The sequence below is a fragment of the Ranitomeya imitator genome, chromosome 3 (genome assembly GCF_032444005.1).
Source record: "Ranitomeya imitator isolate aRanImi1 chromosome 3, aRanImi1.pri, whole genome shotgun sequence".
NCBI classification, from domain to species: domain Eukaryota; kingdom Metazoa; phylum Chordata; class Amphibia; order Anura; family Dendrobatidae; genus Ranitomeya; species Ranitomeya imitator.
This window is the reverse complement of record NC_091284.1, coordinates 812,201,710-812,224,068: the sequence shown is the minus strand read 5'-3', so window position 1 is coordinate 812,224,068 and position 22,359 is coordinate 812,201,710. Positions and strand designations below refer to the sequence as shown.

Here is a 22,359-nt window from a genome sequence, read left to right as displayed (position 1 = left end):
TTTAGCATAATCCAAATCCATCAGATTCAGGGCAGCGCCTGAATCCACAAACGCCATGACAGAAAACGACGACAAAGAGCATATCAAGGTAATGGACAGAAGGAATTTGGACTGTACAGAACCAATGACGGCAGACCTAGCGGACCGCTTAGTGCGCTTAGGACAATCAGAAATAGCATGAGTGGAATCACCACAGTAGAAACACAGCCCATTCAGACGTCTGTATTCCTGCCGTTCAACTCTGGTCATAGTCCTATCGCACTGCATAGGCTCAGGTTTAACCTCAGGCAATACCGCCAAATGGTGCACAGATTTACGCTCGCGCAAGCGTCGACCGATTTGAATGGCCAAAGACAAAGACTCACTCAAACCAGCAGGCATAGGAAAACCCACCATGACATCCTTAAGAGCCTCAGAGAGACCCTTTCTGAACAAAGCTGCCAGCGCAGATTCATTCCACTGAGTGAGTACTGACCATTTCCTAAATTTCTGACAATATACTTCTATATCATCCTGACCCTGGCACAAATCCAGCAAATTTCTCTCAGCCTGATCCACTGAATTAGGCTCATCGTACAGCAATCCGAGCGCCAGGAAAAACGCATCGACATTACTCAATGCAGGGTCTCCTGGCGCAAGAGAAAATGCCCAGTCTTGAGGGTCGCCGCGCAAAAAAGAAATAATAATCAAAACCTGTTGAATAGGATTACCAGAAGAATGAGGTTTCAAGGCCAGAAATAGCTTACAATTATTTTTGAAACTTAGAAACTTAGTTCTATCTCCAAAAAACAAATCAGGAATAGGAATTCTTGGTTCTAACATAGATTTCCGATCAATAGCATCTTGAATCTTCTGTACATTTAAAACGAGATTATCCATTGAAGAGCACAGACCCTGAATATCCATGTCCACACCTGTGTCCAGAATCACCCAAATGTCTAGGGGAAAAAAAAAAAAAAATGAACACAGAGCAGAGGAAAAAAAAAAAAAAAAAAATGATGTCAGAACTTTTTCTTTCCCTCTATTGAGAATCATTAGTAGGCTCCTTGTACTGTTATGTCTGCTAATGACAGGTGTTATGAAGGCAATCCAGAGACACAGTGTGCCTAGCAATCAGAGCGCACACAGTGATCTGACAAATACCCAAAAACAAAGAACGAGCTCTGAGACGTGGAAACTCTGTAGACTGCACACCTACCTATCCTAAACACAACTAAAAGCGGCTGTGGATTGCGCCTAGCAACTACCCATGCAACTCGGCACAGCCTAAGAAACTAGCTAGCCTGAAGATAGAAAAATAGGCCTGACTTGCCCCCAGAGAAATGCCCCAAAGGAAAAGGCAGCCCCCCACATATAATGACTGTGAGTAAGATGAAAAGACAAAACGTAGGGATGAAATAGATTCAGCAAAGTGGGGCCCGATAATCTTAGACAGAGCGAGGATAGTAAAGCGAACTTTGCAGTCTACAAAAAACCCTAAAGCAAAAACCACGCAAAGGGGCAAAAAAGACCCACCGTGCCGAACTAACGGCACGGCGGTACACCCTTTGCTTCTCAGAGCTACCAGCAAAACAAAAGACAAGCTGGACAGAAAAAAAGCAACAAAATAGCAAAAAAGCACTTAGCTATACAGAGCAGCAGGTCACAGGAACAAGCAGTAGAAGCTCAGATCCAACACTGGAACATTGACAAGGAGCAGGGATAGCAGCATCAGGCGGAGTTAAGTAACGAAGCAGTTAACGAGCTCACCAGAACACCTGAGGGAAGAAGCTCAGAAGCTGCAGTACCACTTGTGACCACAGGAGTGAATTCAGCCACAGAATTCACAACACTTCCCTCTCCACTCCAGGTCTACAATCCCCACCCCACAAACTTTCACACCCTCGCAGAAATCTTAAACACCTTGACCTACACTCACTCTCTGAATCCCTCCTCCCTCTCACAGATATAAGTTCCTTACACAATGCGGATGACACTGCCGCTCTATATAACACCACAATAGCTGCAGCTTTGGAATCTGCTGCCCAACTTACACATACCAAAGCTCGCAAAATCAACAGACAGCCCTGGCACACCAGCCTGACCAAAGAACTGAGGCAAGCTTCCAGGGCTGCTGAGCGCAGATGGAAAAGATCCCACTCCAACGAGCACTTCATCGCATTCAAACAGTCCCTTACTACTTTCAAGACCACACTCGCCACAGCTAAACAAACCTACTTCTCATCTCTCATATCCTCCCTGTCTCACAACCCTAAACAGTTATTCAACACCTTCAATTCTCTCCCAGCACCTCCTCCCTCCCCACTCATCTCAGCTGAAGACTTTGCCTCATTTTTCAAGCAGAAGATTGAGAACATCAGAGACAGTTTTGGTCAACAACCCCCAGAGCCCTTGCTCCCGACTTCCCAGCCCTCCACCTCCAAAACCAACTTCTTCACCATTACAGAAGATCAACTCTCCACTCTACTCTCAAGATCACATCTCACCACCTGTGCACTTGACCCGATCCTTTCCCACTTCATCCCAAACCTCGCCACAGTCTTCATCCCAACCCTAACCCATCTCTTCAACCTATCACTAACAACTGGTGTTTTCCCCTCAAGCTTTAAACATGCCTCCATCACACCTATCCTCAAAAATCCCTCTCTTGACCCATCCTCTGTATCTAGCTATCGCCCTATATCACTTCTCCCCTATGCCTCCAAGCTACTGGAACAACACGTCTACCTTGAACTGTCCTCCCATCTCTCTTATTGCTCCCTCTTTGACCACTTACAATCGGGCTTCCGGTCACCCCACTCCACTGAAACTGCCCTTACTAAGGTCACCAATGACCTATTAACTGCCAAGAGCAAGCGACACTACTCTGTCCTCCTCCTCCTGGACCTGTCGGCTGCCTTTGACACAGTGGACCATTCCCTATTACAGACCCTCTCATTCCTTGGCATCACAGACTTGGCCATATCCTGGATCTCATCATACCTAACAGACCGGACATTCAGCATCTCCCACACCACCTCCTCACCTCGCCCCCTATCTTTCGGAGTCCCACAAGGTTCAGTCCTAGGGCCCCTGCTCTTCTCCATTTATACCTTTGGCCTGGGACAGCTCATAGAATCTCATGGCTTTCAGTATCACCTCTATGCTGATGACACAGATCTACATCTCTGGACCAGATATCACCTCCCTACTAACTAGAATCCCTCAAACTTAACATGGACAAAACAGAATTCATCATCTTTCCCCCATCTCACGTGACCCCCCCAATGAACCTATCCATTACAGTAAATGGCTGCCCAGTCTCCCCAGTCCCACAAGCTCGCTGCCTCGGGGTAATCCTTGATGCTGATCTCTCCTTCAAACCACATATTCAAGTCCTTTCCACTTCCTGACGACTTCAACTCAAAAATATTTCACGAATCCGTTCATTCCTAAACCAAGAATCTGCAAAAACCCTAGTCCATGCCCTCATCATCTCTCGCCTTGACTACTGCAACCTCCTGCTCGGTGGCCTCCCCTCGAACACTCTCGCACCCCTCCAATCTATTCTAAACTCTGCTGCCCGACTAATCCACCAGTCCCCCCGCTATTCCCCAGCTTCTCCCCTCTGTCAATCCCTTCACTGGCTCCCCATTGCCCAGAAACTCCAGTACAAACCCTAACCATGACATACAAAGCCATCCACAACCTGTCTCCTCCATACATCTGTGACCTCGTCTCCCGGTACTTTCCTGCACGCAACCTCCGATCCTCACAAGATCTCCTTCTTTACTCTCCTCTTATCTCCTCTTCCCACAATCGCATACAAGATTTCTCTCGAGTATCAACTCTATCCCGCACTGTCTGTCTGCCATTTCAGCCTTCTTTTCTGCTCGCTTTCTACAACTGAACATGGACAAAACAGAATTCATCATCTTTCCCCCATCTCACTCTACCCCTCCACCAGACCTATCCATCAATGTCAATGGCTGCTCACTATCCCCAGTCCCACACGCCCGGTGCCTCGGGGTGATCCTCGACTCTGCCCTCTCTTTCAAGCCACATATCCAAGCCCTTGCCTCCTCCTGTCGTCTCAAACTCAAAAATATTTCCCGGATCCGTGCTTTCCTTGACCGCAACACTGCAAAAACGCTAGTGCATGCCCTTATCATCTCCCGCCTCGACTACTGCAACCTCCTACTCTCTGGACTCCCCTCTAGCACTCTGGCACCCCTCCAATCCATCCTACACTCTGCTGCCCGACTAATCCACCTGTCCCCCCGCTATTCCCCAGCCTCTCCCCTGTGTCAAGCCCTTCACTGGCTTCCTATCGCCCAGAGACTCCAGTTCAAAACCCTCACACTGACATACAAAGCCATCCACAACCTGTCTCCTCCATACATCTGTGACATGGTCTCCCGGTACCTACCTACACGCGACCTCCGATCCTCCCAAGACCTCCTTCTCTACTCCCCTCTCATCTCTTCTTCCCATAACCGCATCCAAGACTTCTCCCGTGCTTCCCCCATACTCTGGAACTCTCTACCCCAACACATCAGACTCTCGCCTAACATAGAAACCTTCAAAAAGAACCTGAAGACCCACCTCTTCCGACAAGCCTACAGCCTGCAGTGATCCTCAACCTACTGAACAGCCGCGCAACCTGCCCTACCCTCTCCTAGTGTATCCTCACCCACCCCCTGCAGACTGTGAGCCCTCGCGGGCAGGGTCCTCCCTCCTTATGTACTCGTGTGCCTTGTTATCTGCTCATGTTTAATGTATTTGTCTATATTTGCCCCGTATTCACATGTAAAGCGCCATGGAATAAATGGCGCTATAAAAATGTATAATAATAATAATAATAATAATAATAATAATAATAATAATACTCTGGAACTCTCTACCACAACATATCAGACTCTCACCTACCATCGAAACCTTCAAAAAGAGCCTGAAGACCCACCTCTTCCGAAAAGCCTATAACCTGCAGCAACCACCTATCGACCAAACCACTGCATGACCAGCTCTACCCTACCTACTGTATCCTCACCCATCCCTTGTAGATTGTGAGCCTTCGCGGGCAGGGTCCGCTCTCCTCCTGTACCAGTTATGACTTGTATTGTTTAAGATTATTGTACTTGTTTTTAGTATGTATGCCCCTTCTCACATGTAAAGCGCCATGGAATAAATGGCGCTATAACAATAAATAATAATAAGCGGGAAAAGGTTGAAAAGTTCAAGGGTGCCGAATACTTTCGCAAGGATGGATGGATGGATGGATGGATGGATGTATTTATATCTCAACAGTAAATACGTTATGCTCTACTTTAAGGGGGAGGGGAGGGGGGAGGGTAGAGCGTGGACTAGTTTCTGTAGCTCCTTACATTGGGACCTTGAAAACAGCACGTCTGTCAATGCATTCACCGACTATGGTACATCCAGAAAAGCTGAGCTCTATACTCATCCATCACCGACAGTCTCATGTGAATGAATATAGCGATGGTGCACATGTGCTGCCACCTCTCCATTTTGTTGGGGAATGTTATAGCCACATTCTCAGTGGTCAGACCCAGTGGCGTAACCATTGTGGTCACAGAGGGTGCGACAGCAACTAGACCACTGCTGGAGGTGAACCTGCCGTTGCCAGGAGCTATTTCAGCTGGATCTGCGTCTGAGGATGTACATTCAGCTGAAGTGTATTGCAGCTAGGCTTGCGCCCAGGCTTGGACTGGCTCACAGGAGAACAGGAGAATCCTCCGGTGGGCCTCTGTGCTAGAGTGGGCCATCACCCGCTTATATGAGTAGTACTTGGCACAATATACTTGGATCACTGTGTACAGACAAAGCCGGCATCTTATTCATGTAACAATCTACCCAGGTAATTGTTATATAAATCTGTGATTGGGGATAATGTCACATTTGTATGTAGCTGATAAGTGGGGCCCTGGAGTTGGTTACTGGTTAACCCTCGGCACCCCAGTGCGTCACGGATTGCGGCGCAGAGACTGAGGGCCCCCTGCACTGCAATTTATGCTGCCAACCTAGCTGACTGTGTGCCAGTCACAAACGACGCATGGCTGTGACATTATGCGCCACCTATGGCATGCCAAAGTCAGCTGCAGGATATAGAAGAGGACGCTGCACGTCATGGAAGCGGAGGTAGGCAAGTGAAATCCTATTTTGTGTGTTTGGAATAGAGAAAACACCAAAAAAAAACAGGCAAAGATGCTTGCATGTCTAGGCCTCAAATCAAATTCATTATGATGGTGCAGAGGGCCCAAGTAAAGATGGCGACTGCTCTGGTGCGGTAATACCAAATGAGACAGTCAGCCTACAATCAGGGATTGGCCGTTTTGCACACCACGTGTTGTGGCCATAATATTAACCAATACCTTACATATTTTGATATATTCTTGTACACTTTATTTTTTGAGGTGCAGTTGGACCCAGATGACTTTGTAAGTTGTGGCCTCTGTTTGCACAGGACGCAGTACAGTTAGCACTGGGCAGCCACAGGGTGTTACTAATAGGCTACGATCCAGATGCTTTGCATTCTCTGTGTGAACACTGCCACATGCAGATTATTTCTGGTGTGCCAAGCGGCTAATCCCTGATTGTAGGCTGGCTGTCTCATTTGGTATTACCGCACCTGAGCAGTCGCCATCTTTACTTGGGCCCTCTGCACCATGATAGTGCATTTGATTTGAGGCCTTGACATGTAAGCATCTTTGCCTGTTTTTTTTTTTTGGTTTGTTTGTTTCAAATGTCTTTTTTCGGCCTTACTAACTATGTTACTATATACAATTATTAGGTTCTGTAGAAGGACGTAGATCTGGGGATTTATTATGATGGAATATAGGCTGAACTGGATGGACAAATGTCTTTTTTCGGCCTTACTAACTATGTTACTATGTTTTTTTCCGGTGTTTTCTTTACTCCAAACACACAAAATAGGATTTTACTTGCCTACTTCCGCTTCCATGATGTGCAGCGTCCTCTTCTATAGCCTGCAGATGACACTGGCATGTTTTCTCTAGAATAGTGGAGGTTTTTTCCTCCTTTTGTGCTTTTTGTTTTTGGAATAGAGCATGGGAAGGACGTTATACCAGGACAGGGAAGGGGGGGGACAACTACGTTCTACCAGGACGGGGGGCAACTACGTTCTACCAGGACGGGGGGAGGGGGGGGGGAACATACAGGTATGTTGGACAAACACATATGTTCTATAGGATGTAGAAAAATACAAAGTCCCATACATCTGACCAACATTTAGTTGGTTGGGGGCTCAGGTCCAAATTTTGCACCGATGCACATGGGAATCTAGTTACGCCACAGGATGGACTCCGCCACTCCTGTCCATCGCTTCGTAATCACTTGTCCTATGTAGATGATTACTTAAAAGGATTATTCCCAACATTCAAAGTTGTGTTACCACAATCAGGTAATGATAGTGAGTCATACATGATTAAATAGGGAGTTAACCCTTCTGTAAATAGTTCGCCCAGACGTGTCCACTGAACCAACAGGAGCTGTAGGACTGGAGAAGAATACGCTCTATCACTTCTCAGAGATGAGGGGACCTAGGAAAGTGAAGCCATTCCATAGATTTGCAGCAATGCAATAGTAGGTGAATTCAGGAGCAGCCGGGGCCTCAGAGATTACTACTGTACTGTACCTGAACTAGTGATGCCACCTAGATGTCTGCTGAATGCAGCTCGTCAAGGGGCAGCTGGAACTAGGGAACCCTCCACTGCCAGCTGCCATGAGTGGGCACCTAAGCTGTTACGTGTGAGGGTGGAGCGGGATTATCACTGACCACTAAGCTCCCAGGCTAAGAAGCGGCTTCCCAGTCATTTTGCCTCCAAAGCTCATGAGGTTTTCACAAACCATACCCAAAACCCAAACTCCTGCCTCATCTTTAGATTGTAAGCTCTTGTGGGCGGCGGCGCCTCTACTTTTGTTTACATTATTGATCAATATCTAAAATGATGAATATTTAACCATTGGGCAGGGCCCTATCCCCTTAAGACAATTTTAGCATTCGGGATATAAAAAAAAAAAAAAAGTCTCGGATTTCTTTTTTTTCTTGACATTCTGGAATTACTAACTTATTTATGAATCAATACTGCAATATACTGTCTTTTATGTAATGTTTCTATACGTTTATTATTGGGATCAATTTAGCATCTAAATTATTAATTTTATTGTGAGGGACACTAGTAATAAAATATATATATATATATATATATATATATATATATATATATATATATATATATATATATATATATTTATTTCTCTCTCTTACACACATTTATACATACTGTATATACACACTTTTTTGTTGTTGACCACGTTGCACAAAGTGCATGCCAGTATTGTACTATGTTATGATGGTTATACTAAATTAATGCAATTCATGCATTAATACTTGTTAATTTGTTAGTGTTAATTTTTTTGAAGGGGGGGGGGGGGGACTTATGGAACTGAATGGTAAAATCTGTGTGCACAGTATCGGCTGCAAGCAGACTTTCATTTGAGTTTTTGGGGGCTTCTGCTAAATTTCCGCAATCACTGATTACAGTTTGCTGCATCCTGACAGTGTGCATTGTGCACAGGGTCAGCATATTGCTCTGCCTGCTAGAGCACAAGGCAACAGTCACATATGAAATTATGCAACTGGCATACCGTTATATTAAGTTCATAGCATAAATAGCAATGGAGGAAAAATAAAAGCCGTTATTACCATTGTTTTTAGTACTTGTGCAACAGGCTACAGTATATTGCCAGTAACCTTTCTACTGTCACTCTCCCATGTACAAAAATATAACAAGTAAACTACTGCCCCCTATGTACAAGAATATAACAAGTAAACTACTGCCCCCTATGTACAAGAATATAACTACTATACTACTGCCCCTATGTACAAGAATATAACTACTATACTACTGCCCCTGTGTACAAGAATATAACTACTATACTACTGCCCCTATGTACAAGAATATAACTACTATACTACTGCCCCTATGTACAAGAATATAACTACTATACTACTGCCCCTATGTACAAGAATATAACTACTATACTACTGCCCCTATGTACAAGAATATAACTACTATACTACTGCCCCTATGTACAAGAATATAACTACTATAATACTGCCCCTATGTACAAGAATATAACTACTATAATACTGCCCCTATGTACAAGAATATAACTACTATAATACTGCCCCTATGTACAAGAATATAACTACTATAATACTGCCCCTATGTACAAGAATATAACTACTATAATACTGCCCCTATGTACAAGAATATAACTACTATAATACTGCTCCTATGTACAAGAATATAACTACTATAATACTGCTCCTATGTACAAGAATATAACTACTATAATACTGCCCCTATGTACAAGAATATAACTACTATAATACTGCCCCTATGTACAAGAATATAACTACTATAATACTGCCCCTATGTACAAGAATATAACTACTATAATACTGCTCCTATGTACAAGAATATAACTACTATAATACTGCCCCTATGTACAAGAATATAACTACTATAATACTGCCCCTATGTACAAGAATATAACTACTATAATACTGCTCCTATGTACAAGAATATAACTACTATAATACTGCCCCTATGTACAAGAATATAACGACTATAATACTGCTCCTATGTACAAGAATATAACTACTATAATACTGCCCCTATGTACAAGAATATAACTACTATAATACTGCTCCTATGTACAAGAATATAACTACTATAATACTGCTCCTATGTACAAGAATATAACTACTATAATACTGCCCCTATGTACAAGAATATAACTACTATAATACTGCCCCTATGTACAAGAATATAACGACTATAATACTGCTCCTATGTACAAGAATATAACTACTAGTGATGAGCGAATATACTCGGTACTTGAGATTTCCCGAGCACGCTCGTTGGTCCTCCGAGTATTTGTAAGTACTCAGAGAATTAGTTTTCAGTGCCGCAGCTGAATGATTTACATCTGTTAGCCAACATAAGTACATGTGGGGATTCCCTAGCAACAAGGCAACCCCCGCATATATTTATGGTGGCTAGTAGATGTAAATCATTCAGCTCCGGCACTCAAAACTAATTCTCCGAGTACTTACAAATACTCAGAGGACACCCGAGCATGCTCGGGAAATCTCAAGTACCGAGTATATTCGCTCATCACTAGTGTTGAGCGATACCGTCCGATACTTGAAAGTATCGGTATCGGATAGTATCGGCCGATACCCGAAAAATATCGGATATCGCCGATACCGATATCCGATACCAATACAATTCAATGGGACATCAAGTATCGGAAGGTATTCTCATGGTTCCCAGGGTCTGAAGGAGAGGAAACTCTCCTTTAGGCCCTGGGATCCATAGGGATGTGTAAAATAAAGAATTAAAATAAAAAATATTGATATGCTCACCTCTCCGGCGGCCCCTGGACATCACGCTGCTAACCGGGAGGCTTCTTTGTTTAAAATGCGCGCCTTTAGGACCTGCGAATGACGTCGCGGCTTCTGATTGGTCGCGTGCCGCCCATGTGACCGGCACGCGACCAATCAGAAGCCGCGACGTCATTCTCATTCACAAAACTCCTAATTCTAGGAATTGAGGACCTGCGAAGGACGTCGCGGCTTCTGATTGGTCGCGTGCCGGTCACATGGGCGGCACGCGACCAATCAGAAGCCGGGATGTCATTCGCAGGTCCCAAAGGCGCGAATTTTAAACAAAGAAGCCTCCCGGTTAGCAGCGTGATGTCCAGGGGCCGCCGGAGAGGTGAGCATATCAATATTTTTTATTTTAATTCTTTATTTTACACATCCCTATTGATCCGATACCGATACCCGATATCACAAAAGTATCGGATCTCGGTATCGGAATTCCGATACTTGCGGTATCGGAATGCTCAACACTACTCATCACTAATAACTACTATAAATACTGCCCCTATGTACAAGAATATAACCACTATGATACTGCTCCCACATAAAAGAATAAGCATCAGATTGGAGAATTTTAATTGTGCTAGCAGTAAATAACTTGAGATGTATATATAATAACTGAGGGAGTTCTGTTCTCTATAAATGCCATTCATATGAGCAGTACTAGTCTTAACATACAGGTCATAACAGAGCACTGCTGTAAATCTGCAATTGTTTTCACTTTTCTAAAGTACCGTACTTTAACACTTTCTAATAAGGCAGGGTGTTGTTCTTACAAGTTTTGGCATGCAACGCTTACCTGGCAGATTCATACCAGCTGGTAATTTGCTGCTGAGTTATACTGAGTCACTGAATTGTCAGCCCTGAACTGGAAAACATTGTGACACACTGCTGATTAGTGTTTTAGAAGTTATCCCTAAAACAGCAGCTGCAGTCAAAACAGGAATGTACCTACACAGACATAATTCCCCATAGTGTGAATGGCACTTAAATATGCCCTGGTATTGACATTTACGCACAATTATAATACTGCCCCCTACATACAAGAATATAATTACTATAATACTGCCCCCTACATACAAGAATATAACTACTATAATACTGCCCCCTACATACAAGAATATAATTACTATAATACTGCTCCTATGTACAAGAATATAACCACTATAATACTGCTCCTATGTACAAGAATATAACTACTATAATACTGCTCCTATATACAAGAATATAACTACTATAATACTGCTCCTATGTACAAGAATATAACTACTATAATACTGCTCCTATGTACAAGAATATAACTACTATAATACTGCCCCTATGTACAAGAATATAACTACTATAATACTGCTCATAAGTACAAGAATATAACTACTATAATACTGCCCCCTACATACAAGAATATAACTACTATAATACTGTTCCTATGTACAAGAATATAACTACTATAAGGGTATGTGTCCACGTTCAGTATTACATCCGGATTAGCAGCGGATTGAATGCTGCGTACAGCCACAGCGTTCAACCCGCAGTGTCCAGATGTTACAGCATAGTGGAGGGGATTTTATGAAATCCTGTCTCCACTATGCATGCGAACACGCATCCATCGGCCCGATGTTAACGGACATGTGGCGCGTCTTTTTAGAACGCAGCATGTCTATTTACCTTGCGGCGACGCTCCATCGCCACAAGGTAATTCACAGGGCCCCATGTATGGGGTGCAGCCATTACGGATGTGTTTGGAGCGCCCCCAGACACAGAGCCACAGGTTACTCGGTACCGGTCCTCTCTGGCTCAGTTCTAGGGTTGTCACGGTGGCTGGACCCGGTCCGTGAGCCTGCTAAGGGGCGTCCAATAAAAGGGGTGATGAAAGTCGGCTAAGGGTTCGTGACGCCACCTGTGGTATTCGGTCAGGATGACCGACGCTGCTTGGGGCCCACTGGGTGTTGTTATGGTAGCTAGATGGTATACCTTCCCACAGGTGAAGTGCTTCCCCAGGGCTTCCCAGTAGTGTAGGTGGTGATGTGAGGCGCGGTTAATAACGAGGACACAGGGTTGCAGTCTCTTTACCTTTTACTGGAGACTTCGGGATCCTCAATCCAAAGCACTGCCAACAGGGCTGTCTGAGACCGGCCGGTCCGAAGGCACATCCAGAGTTCCCTTTGCAGGTGGAAATCAGTGCCTACCACTAGCGCCTGTGTGTTGTAGTCCTTCCCTGCTGAGCATTCGGGATAGTCCTCACAACTCTCGTATCAGTTCTTTCTCTCTCTCTCCGTCTCCCAAGTTTATCTGGATAGGACGCACCCGTATGACGGGAAGACTCGGAGCTATTCTGGGACCCTAGAGACGCCCCTCTCCACGCTTGCCCCCTATGTCTTCGTAGGTGAGGTATGGTAGACAGCCGACCTATAATCAACTGTCCTGCGGTATTCGAAGTAATGCTTGAAGTCAGCTACTCCCTCGGTGTTCCGGTCACCGGCTACGCGCCTTAGTAGGATGTTGCCGTTCTCGGGGCACGACTCCTGCTGGCTCTCCTTTGTGCTTTGATCTTGTTTCTCACTTTTCCACAAAATCCTTCTCTTCTTGTCCTTTCTTGGGATACCGCCGCAAGGTAGTGCAGGCACGGTTCTGTCACTTTCTACTCTTTCTGCTAGGCCCCTGTCAGGAACCCACCCCTGACAGGTCCTCCCTGGAGATCTCCCAGGCTGCGTTCTGTCCTAACTTCCTATCCGACCCCCAGTTTTACCAGTGTGAGGAGTGGCCTAATACATAGTGCCTTTTGCTCCCCCTAGTGGCCGGAGTGTGAAGTGTAATGTGTGCTTGTGATACTTGGTCAGATGAACTCCTTTAGTGCAATCAGACATAACATCACTCCCCTTAGTGGCAGAGCGACATTACTGCAACGACCATGACTCTGGGGCGCTGCATGTTCACTGAACACATCCGGAATCATCGCGCATACAGAAGGGGGCGGCACTTTGGGCAGAGCGGGTATTCTGCTCCGTCAAAAGCGCCGTCATTATGGACCGTGGACACGCATCCTAATACTGCTCCTATGTACAAGAATATAACTACTATAATACTGCTCCTATGTACAAGAATATAACTACTATAATACTGCTCCTATGTACAAGAATATAAGTACTATAATACTGCTCCTATGTACAAGAATATAACTACTATAATACTGCCCCTATGTACAATAATATAACTACTATAATACTGCCCCTATGTACAAGAATATAACTACTATAATACTATGAAACATTCTGGTTATCACTTGTAGGATTGGCTGTCCATGTACCTTTCACCAATTATCTGATGTCCACAAGTCGTAGAAGAATCTCACTCTGACCTATATTCAGCACAACCCACCCAAGATTGCCATGTTCCTGGGTCAAAGCACTCAACTATTTACTGGATCATCTTGTCCTTCCTTATATCTCATCCCTCTGGACATAAGATTCTTCCATGTCCAACAGGTTCTACCAGTATTTATTCTTAAGAACTATTAAAGCAGCAAGTGTGAGATTCTTGACGTGACAGGTAATAAGTCTCTCACTTCTCTTATAACTGCGAGTATGTGACACACTGCTGTTGGTTTTGCACTAATAAAGTTTCCGCCCCTGGACTTTGGAACCATTGCTCCCTCTTCAAAAATCTACAGCTGACTGTGAACTGGAATTTTTATAGGCCTCTGAGCACGTGCAGTACAGCTACACGACCATCGCGGGATTACTTTATTATAGGGTGTATCATAGAGGTTCCATTTCATTAGCACCAACATTTATTGGCTCCAATTCATCAAGGCTCATGTATTGTACGACGACTAGTGATGAGCGAGTGTACTCGTTGCTTGGGTTTTCCCCGAGCACGCTCGGGTGGTCTCCGAGTATTTGTTAGTGCTCGGAGATTTAGTTTTTGTTGACGCAGCTGAATGATTTATGGCTACTAGCCAGCCTGAGCACATGTGGGGGTTGCCTGGTTGCTAGGGAATCCCCACATGTACTCAGGCTGTCTTAACAGTCGCAAATCATCCAGCTGCGGCCAAAAAAACTAAATCTCTGAGCAATCACAAATACTCGGAGATCACCCGAGCGTGCTCGGGAAAACCCAAGCAACGAGTATACTCGCTCATTACTAACGACGACCTAACGAAGGAAACACAGGACTAAGACGCTCCAAAAATCAGTAACAGTGTGACCCTCAATGGATTTGGTTCATCGTTCAGCCAATGAACGCCACCACAAGAAATGTTCCGCAGGTGGTGACTGGCGTACATTTCTGTCATAATTTATGCCACTTTTCTGGTATAGATTAGGAATTTGTTGGGTACGCTCGGCCCCACTCTCTCCCTCTAAATCCTGCCCAGTTTTCTAAAAGCTATCCAAAACTGACATGATAATGCCGAAAGTCACTTGCAACTTTTCAAACAATTTTACACCACAAAAATTTACGTAAACTGCTTGATGAATTGGGGTCATTGTTTTTCCAATAAAGGTTTATTTTTTTTTTTGTATTTTTAAAATGACAAAAAAAAAAAAAGTTTAGACAAATTTTTGCAAATATTAGTCTACATAATTATGCAATTTACAATTGTTGGGCATTAAGCTCAATAGATTTCAGTTTGACTTAACAAAGACAAACATTTCACAAGTCAACCTGCTGCTCCGAACAAGCTTCCTTTTTGGAAGGCCCATGCATGCACCCCAGAGGAATTGCTCTCCATTTTATACAACGAGGCCGGGGTCACACTTGTGAGTACAATGCGAGAAACTCGCAGGAGTCCCGTGCATCAATACCCGGCACTACCACCAGCATTCGGGACCGGAGCGTCCACCTACATAGAAACACCTGCAGCCACACGCTCCGGTCCTGAGTGCCGGCGGCAGTGCCGGGTATTGATGCACGGGACTCCTGCGAGTTTCTCGCATTGCACTCACAAGTGTGACCCCGGCCTGAGACCATAGCTCGAATCCATGCATTTCCTCTACAATTCATATCAAGTTTGCCCAAATTTTTAGATTAGGTCCCTAATTGTAAAGTGGCATGAGGATTTTTTGGTATCCACCAGCTTCTGGCTGCGGTCTTGTGGCCAAGAGAGAACAAGAGACATCGGTAGTTCCCAAACCAATCTTACAATTTTACATTTTCATTTCCAGGGGTATCTTAGAATATTTTAGCAGAGGGGGGAAACATAAGTACAATTGAATGTGGTGCCAAGAGGCAAAAAGACCAAGGTGGTGCCACGTGCAAAAAAATAAAAATTCCACTGGCTTGATCCATCTCTTTGAAAGGTGGTTGAGACTTTATTGACTTGTCTTGCTAAATCTGCTTAGAAACATAGGGGCAGCAAAATGTATTTGCACAACTAGGCAGTGGCTAGAAAAGCCAAGACAACCTATATGTGTGCCGAGCTGGCGATGATGGGAGGAGGCAGGGAACCCATTTCCTAGCCCTGTTCCAATTATCATAAAAAGGTCATTTAAATTCTTTACCTTTGTACAGATTAAAGGGGGAAAAAAAAATAAAAAAAATCTAGATCTGACCAGAAAATCTTGAAATCCTTCTCAATGGGTGATCAGAATGTATGAAATATGTATGACTTCTCCATCTCCAGATCGAGAATGTTGTACTACAACTTCGTCCTACGGACACTGGAGGACCGTGCAATCACTGCAACAACCCCTTTTAATGATACTTTTTTTTTTTTTTTTTTTTTTATTATATTTTTATTTTTTTTATTATACACTTTGGCCCAGGTTCATCATTTGTGATTTATTTTAAGCCAAATTTTATTAAAAATGGCACAACATTATTTGTGCCCTAATATATATGTATGTATAATAAATGTATATATATATATATATATATATATATATATATATATATATATATATATATATATATATATATATATATATATATACACTTTTTAGAGCAACAACAACAAAAAAGTCACAAGATAATGGTTCAAACAACTTACATTTGTGCAAAAAAACCTTTTAAAATTAAAAAAACCTACAAAACACAAACCATATTCACATTAGCAAAAAAAGGTGCAATTTTAAAGAAATAAAATTTTGCATTGGAGCCCATAGGAATGTAGTTACACCACTGAGTGGCTGAATGCAAATTCCCATTTTAGAGAGGTAGCGGTGGACGATGAGCAAACACCTTTATTCTTCATTTACATACTGCCAAACTAAAATTTATCCCAGTGCATGGGTGTTGATGTAGCAGTTGGTCCGGTGAATTTAGGGGGCCCCCAAACCACATAGGCAATCATCAATAGTAAAAATGGCGCATGGTAGATGAGGGGACCCATTATAGCCTGTGCCCATGAGTTTTACGTGACCTTCTTTGACCCTATGAAAATGTCTGGCTGTGACAACGTGAGAAGACCAAAGTTTTGGTAGGACGCGAAGAAGCTCCACAAAACTCCACCACAGTCTCATGAGATGACACCAGTGAAGATGCAGGAAAATGCCGTTCAACCTGCTCTAGAAAAACAGATTTTACAAAAACTTCTTATGTCAATCCATACCGAAACCTTGACATAAAAAAAAAAAAATAAACTATGAAAATATTGTTTTTGACATAACTGGCATTGTGAGCATTGTTCTAAGGATTCCAGAACTGTCCTAGCCCGAGGCGCACGTAAACCTCTGAAGAATTCACTCCACCCTCTCCATAAACCCCGCGGGAAGCAGATGACCTGAAGAAAGGGCCAGCTACTTACGCAAGTCCCAGCTGTGGGGGGCCAAGTCCTTACGTAGATCCCACAGCTGGTTATGTAAAATTTTCATCCTCTGACACATGGATTCCTGGAAAAGTAGTTACAACCAACCATCTTGTGGAGGACAGTATGACACCCTGGCTACTGCTCCTACCAACACTTGGAAGTCAAGCAGCCTCATACTTGTTCCCAAACCTACCATGTCTGAGAAAAAGATGGCAGCTTTCTGAATGCCAGAACCATGGTGTCTAGGTAGGACAGATGTTCAACATTGGTGGAAACCATCGATGGTGTAAGAGTCCATCTGACTTGGGCTCTTTCTCTCCAGGAACTGTATGTATTGGGCAAGTAGTTAAAGCATTAACTAAAGATGAGGGTATGTATAGGGGGGGGACATAACTCCGAAAAAAAAGTTGAAGTAGTGTTAGGGTTTTTCAACCATCCCCAAACGTTTTTCACATTGAAAGTCAGGCCACTGGTCTTGGAAGCATAGGACTTCTAGAATAAAACCATTGGATGATCGATAAAAACCTCTTCCAAAAAGTTTATCAACATAGTGTTATTGGGGGGGGGGAAGGGGGAATACTAAAAACGACAAATTATATGAAGTTTACAAACCTCATACGTAAGAGCAGAAGATGACCAGAGTAAGTTCATGGTGGTATCATAGTTCTGTACCATACCCAACAAGGCCGGGGATACAAGGAAACACCCCAAATTCTAGACTACTTTTTATTTTGGGTCACTGCAACATCATAGGGGGGGATCGCACCAGTTACGGTCGTTAAGAAGTTAAGATTAGTCTGAAAAAGCTTCAATTTTTTTTTCTCCTGTCTAGAAAATTTTGCAGATGAAATACATGTAGAATTTATGGCACGCTGTATCACCGTCACAGGTTTTGCAAAGTGAAATCCACCCTCAAATCTTTGAAAATTTCTAGGCAAAATTCATAGCACACAGGGTCTGCAATCGCACCCGAGCCCTGGAGCGTGAGGGGCCCACAAAGTCCCTTTGGCCTATATGAAAATACCATGATCATTAAAGACTTGCAATATTTGGGGGCCACATTGTAGCCCATTACCCCACTGGTAGTGCATAGGATTTGAACTCAACTTTATGGACTCCCACTTATTTCCATTTTTCCAAATAGGGCTGTCTAAAGTGGACAATTCCTTTAAGAAGTTTACATAATGGGTTTCCTTCGTTTTTTTTTTTTTTTTAAATAAAAAAACAAGTGCCACTCTTCTACAAAGGGCAACGTCTAGCTTGGCATATCTGGTATTGCATTCCCTGGAATGGGGCTGAGCTGCAATACCAGACGCAGCCTATGGACTCGAGTGGCGCTGTTTCCAGAAAATACTTCCTTGTATGGGGTTTTTTATGCGATTAGATGTTTTATAGGTAAATCTTATTGCACGGCACCTTCTCGCATTTGGGATCAACAGAGAAATGTATTGAAAAGGATAGAAAATCCAAGTCAGATGAGCGTATATTCAGCGAGTAGTGAAGAAGAGCGATCTGGGGAGGGACAGTTACTTGCTAAGGGTGTATTCACTCACATTACCTAGTGCAAACACAGCCCTGCAGATAATATATACTCCATCGTCAGCCAGGTATCGATACGCCGAAGTTAGCACGACACTGCGGGGAGGAACAAAGTAGCAGAATACGAGGCAACAAAGACTCGAGAAAGTATCAGTCCACAATCTCACATCTGATCAACCAACAGGAAGAGACCAGCAGATACATAAATAGCAGAGCCAAAAGAGTGATGAGAAGTCATCTGCAGTCCCATGCAAAAACATAATATCGCGCAATATGAAAACGGCAGCAGAAACAAACATTTGTATTGCACTCTTCTCACAACGGACTCAAAAAGCTCAGGGGGCGAAGTGTGCAGGGTCTGAAGGCCCCAGACAGGGGAAATTATATCAGAGGAGTCGCCACAGAAATAAATGGTTTACCGCGGTAAAAGGGAGAGATAAGAACGGTTATAGGGCTTTAATAAGGGTGATCGGTAACATTGGAAAAGCCGCCTGCAACATTCACTTCAGTAGAAGAGATCCAGACCTGATTAATTTATCAAACAAAGGGGGAGGCGGTGGGGTCCGAGAAACCCCCAATAGTCAATCACTGGGGTTCTAGCAACCAAATATAAAGCAGATACTCCCAGTGGAAAAAAAAGTTGCCAGAGAGTTGCCAGAATTCTGCAAATTGTGCCTCCTCCCCCATAGGAAGATACTGAGGCTGCAGGAACTTTGCAACTTTTTTTTCCTGCAATTTATAGGTGATCAAAACGTCAATAAAATTATATCACACCGTGTACGGCGCGACTAGTTCAGAGCAGAAGTTTGACTAAATAAATAAAAACAGGTTGCACGCCGGTCGCTTTCACACCCATCGGTATTTGGAGCCAGAAATCCAAATATTTGGATTAGTTTTGCAACAATTAGATACAATGTTGCAAACTTCATTTCCAACCTAATATATTTGGCATCTAGAAACAGTATCAAACTCAGAAACCCTGCGCCCCCCACATCACAATACATGTAGCCCCAAGAGCTGACGATTAGAGGAGACCCCTAACAACACACCCAATGTCTGCCTCTCCCCCCAGAGGCCAGCAGTGCACAGCATGGCTCATACTCACTGCAGCTCCTGGACTCCTCACTCCCAGCCTCCAGCTTGGCCTCCACTTGGAGTTAAGCCTCTTCAGATGTTGGTCAATTAGTTAATTTTCTATAATTGGGCTGTGATCCCTCCAGGAGTCTTGCAGTGCAGACAATTCCTGTCTGGTGTCCTGAAAGCTGCTCAGCAGAGAGAATGGGAGGGGAGGCAAGGCATATAAAACTATGTACCAATAAGAAGCGCTGCCTGCCCCAGGGCCAGCAATGACTAATAACAAGAGGATAATCCCTGCAGCAGCACCTCTGCACATACCCACCCTGCTCCTGTCCCTGCCCCTTACCCCCAGGCGGTCACATACCTGGCCACCGCTGCCCTGCACCTTGCGGAAAACTGCAGCCAGGAATGCAGGGCATACACATGGCAGGATGATGGGGCTGCTCTACTGGTTAGACTTGCTGACACTATGGCATGCTGGATGGCTATTGTAGAACTACAAAGCCCAGCCTCTGTGGTTTTCGATGACATTGGCTATGGATTGTACGCTCTCCAGATCCTACAGATTTTTCCCCTAGTCAGACAGCCATATAACACGACGACGAAAGCATCGCAATGCCCGGACTGGCCGGCTGTTCTCCTGACCCGAACGTGACAGCTGCGTAGAAATACATGCAGTCAGGAGAGCCTCCGACCACATAACATGGACGACGAAAGCATCGCAATACCCGGACTGGCCGGCTGTTCTCCTGACCCAAACGTGACAGCTGCGTAGAAATACATGCAGTCAGGAGAGCCTCCGACCACATAACATGGACGACGAAAGCATCGCAATACCCGGACTGGCCGGCTGTTCTCCTGACCCAAACGTGACAGCTGCGTAGAAATACATGCAGTCAGGAGAGCCTCCGACCACATAACATGGACGACGAAAGCATCGCAATACCCGGACTGGCTGGCGGTTCTACTGACCCGAACGTGACAGCTGCATAGAAATACATGCAGTCAGGAGAGCCTCTGACCATATAACACGGACGACGAAAGCATCGCAATGCCCAGACTGGCTGGCGGTTCTACTGACCCGAGCGTGACAGCTGCATAGAAATACATGCAGTCAGGAGAGCCGCCGACCAGTCCGGGCATATAACACAACGACAAATGCATCGCAATGCCCAGACTGGCCGGCGGTTCTACTGACCCGAGCGTGACAGCTGCATTGAAATACATGCAGTCAGGAGAGCCGCCGGCCAGTCCGGGCATATAACACAACGACGAATGCATCGCAACGCCCGGACTGGCCGGTGGTTCTACTGACCCGAGCGTGACAGCTGCATAAAAATACATGCAGTCAGGAGAGCCGCCGGCCAGTCCGGGCATATAACACAACGACAAAAGCATCGCAACGCCCAGACTGGCCGGTGGTTCTACTGACCCGAGCGTGACAGCTGCATAAAAATACATGCAGTCAGGAGAGCCGCCGACCAGTCCGGGCATATAACACAACGACGAAAGCATCGCAATGCCCAGACTGGCCGGCGGTTCTACTGACCCAAGCGTGACAGCTGCATTGAAATACATGCAGTCAGGAGAGCCGCCGGCCAGTCCGGGCATATAACACAACGACGAAAGCATCGCAACGCCCGGACTGGCCGGTGGTTCTACTGACCCGAGCGTGACAGCTGCATAAAAATACATGCAGTCAGGAGAGCCGCCGGCCAGTCCAGCCATATAACACTGGCGACGAAAACATCGCAACGCCCGGACTGGCCGGTGGCTCTCCTGACCCCAGTGTTACAGCTGCATAGAGATGCATGCAGTCAGGAGAGCCGCCGACCAGTCTGGGTATATAACACTGGTGACGAAAGCATTGCAACGCCCGGACTGGCCGGTGGCTCTCCTGATCCCAGTGTTACAGCTGCATAGAGATACATGTAGTCAGGAGATCTGCCGGCCAGTCTAGCCATATAACACTGGCGACAAAAGCATTGCAACGTCCGGACTGGCTAGCGGCTCTCCTGACCCGAGCGTTACAGCTGCATAGAGATACATGCAGTCAGGAGAGCCGCCAGCCAGTCTGGGCATTGGGAAGCGATCGTCGTCGTGTTATATGGCGGTCTGACTGCGCCGTTCGGTTACGTTCCCACAGTGAGTTTTTGGTGACTTTTTTATGCAGCGTATATTTGCTGTGAAAAAAACAAACAACTTAGGTCTCATTCCCACAATGAGCTTTTGGGGAATTTTATGCTGTGATTTTTTTATTTATTTATTTTTTTAAAAGCAAGTAATTTATTTTACTTAATGAGCGCAGAAAATCTGCAGGTAAAATCCGCAGGTAATCCACACAGGGTTGCATCAATAAAAGTTTGTCAAAGCCAAAAACTAGAAAGTATCAGAAGCAGCTTTAGTTAAAACATAACATAAACCAAAAAGAGACAAAAACTGCAGTGCTAAAAATGTAAAAAAACAGGCACAAAAGCATGATGAAAAAATGGTGCTTGTTAGTCTATGGGGTTGTGCCCATGTT

General features: G+C 44.6%; 1 protein-coding gene across 19 annotated transcripts in view; it reads right to left on the bottom strand.

Annotated features, from left to right (window-relative positions):
- SYTL2 (synaptotagmin like 2) overlaps window positions 1-20,110 on the bottom strand; it is a 122,310-nt gene extending 102,200 nt beyond the window's left edge. For 5 of the 19 annotated variants that reach the window (XM_069759302.1, XM_069759305.1, XM_069759307.1 and 2 more), the window contains exon 1: window positions 19,864-20,034. The gene's annotated coding sequence lies outside the window, so the exon portion shown is untranslated. Of the gene's footprint in view, window positions 1-19,863 lie in introns of all 19 variants that reach the window. The other 14 variants (XM_069759322.1, XM_069759313.1, XM_069759321.1 and 11 more) reach the window with 8 other exon arrangements.
- Window positions 20,111-22,359: the final 2,249 nt, after the last annotated feature.